We start from the raw sequence: 2,071 nt of genomic DNA, 5'->3' as shown, positions 1-2,071 counted from the left end.
GTTTCCGGGTCCTCTGACGTTTTTTCGGTGAAGGAAATTCTGGCATCCAAGACGGTCAGAGGTAAAAAAATTTTTTGGGTTGACTGGGAGAATTGCGGCCCAGAGGAGAGATCATGGGAACCTGAGGACAACATCCTGGACAAGAGTCTTATCCTCAGGTTCTCAGGTTCCAAAAAGAGGGGGAGACCCAAGGGGGGGGGCACTGTTATGCCGAGCGCTCCGGGTCCCCGCTCCTCCTCGGAGCGCTCACAGCGTTCTCTTATTAAAATGTCTGCGCGTATGCACGCCCGACGTCACGGACGTGTCCCTGCCCCGGCTGCTACCGGTAAGCAGTAGGAGATCCCGCTGCCGAGAGCTGCAGCTTCAGTTGCGGACACATGAAGGTTGGGAAGTGCTGGTTTATTATGGCAAAGGGGTGGGGGGCACTGTAGGCGTGTGGAGGACGACGGGGGAAGAGGGGGGCTGTAGCAGTGTGGAGGATGGGGGGTGTTACGCCGAGCGCTCCGGGTCCCCGCTCCTCCCCGGAGCGCTCACAGCGTTCTCTTATTCACAGCGCCCCGGTCAGACCTGCCGACCGGGTGCGCTGCGATAATGTTCCCAGTCGGGATGCGATTCGTGATGCGGGACGCGCCCGCTCGCGATGCGCATCCCGATTCCCTTACCAGACCCGTTCCCCGTCTGTGCTGTCCCGGCGTGCGCGGCCCCGCTCCTTAGGTCGCGCGCCCTGCCGGGTCTTTGCGATTTAAAGGGCCGGTGCGCCACTGATTGGCGCATGAGGTTTTAATCAGTACCTTCACTTGTGCACTTCCCTACTTATACCTCACTTCCCCTGCACTCCCTCGCCGAATCTTGTTGCCATTGTGCCAGTGAAAGCATTTCCTTGTGTGTTCCTAGCCTGTGTTCCAGACCTCCTGCCGCTGCCCCTGACTACGATCCTTGCTGCCTGCCCTGACCTTCTGCTACGTCCGACCTTGCTCTTGTCTACTCCCTTGTACCGCGCTTATCTCAGCACTCAGAGAGGTTGAGCCGTTGCTGGTGGATACGACCTGGTTGCTACCGCCGCTGCAAGACCATCCCGCTTTGCGGCGGGCTCTGGTGAATACCAGTAGCATCTTAGATCCGGTCCACCGACACGGTCCACGCCAATCCCTCTCTGGCACAGGGGATCCACCTCCAGCCAGCCGAATCGTGACAGGGGGGCTGCAGGAGTGTGAAGGATGGGGGGCTGCGGGAGTGTGGAGTATGGGGGGCTGCAGGAGTGTGGAGGATGGGGGGCTGCGGGAGGATGGAGGGCTGTATAGCAGTGTGGAGGATGGGGGCTGTGGGAGGATGGGGGGCTGTGGCAGTGTGGAAGATGGGGGGGGGTGCGGCATCCTCCACACTGCTACAGCCCCTCCTCCTCTACACTGCTACAGCCCCCCATCCCCCCACAGCCCCCCATCCTCCACACTCCTGCAGCCCCCCATAAATAAATAAGCCCTACCCTGAAAATAAGCCCTAGTGTGTTTTTTGTGACACGGTCTTATTTTCGGAGAAACACGGTAATCTCAAATACTAACAAATAAACTGCCCCTTCAGGAGCTCCACCAAACACTAAATGTCAAATGGAGCCGAGTTCCTTAGGAATTACACCTCTCAGAGGCAATCATGGATTCATAAGTATAGTACTCTTGATACCCAGTAGTGTGTGATCAAAGGATTGCCCCAGCTTCACAAACATTGGCCCTCATTTACTTAGAAAATCGGGTTGTAAGTCTATCTTGCTTTCTTACCCGGCTGCTTTTTTCCCCTGGTATTTATTTTTATGTCGCATTCTGTTTGTCGCACGTGGGTTTTGTTGGTTTTGGTTTCCAACTCCTCTGAGTTGTCGGGAAAAAATCCACAACAATTCAACAAATTCGGGTTGGAAACCTTTATAAATACGTGGGAAAACTCAGAAATGTCGGGTTACGCCCCTTTTTCGGGTTTGGGAGAATCCACATCGGGTCCGTCAGGAAAAAATATTGCATCGTGTCGCAGACTGGCGCACGATGTCTGCGACATGTCGCAGACAAAGATGCGCCAAAAAAAA

The sequence above is a fragment of the Hyla sarda genome, chromosome 2, assembly GCF_029499605.1.
Source record: "Hyla sarda isolate aHylSar1 chromosome 2, aHylSar1.hap1, whole genome shotgun sequence".
Classification (NCBI taxonomy): domain Eukaryota; kingdom Metazoa; phylum Chordata; class Amphibia; order Anura; family Hylidae; genus Hyla; species Hyla sarda.
The sequence above is the reverse complement of the archived record's forward strand: the minus strand, read 5'-3'. Positions refer to the sequence as shown.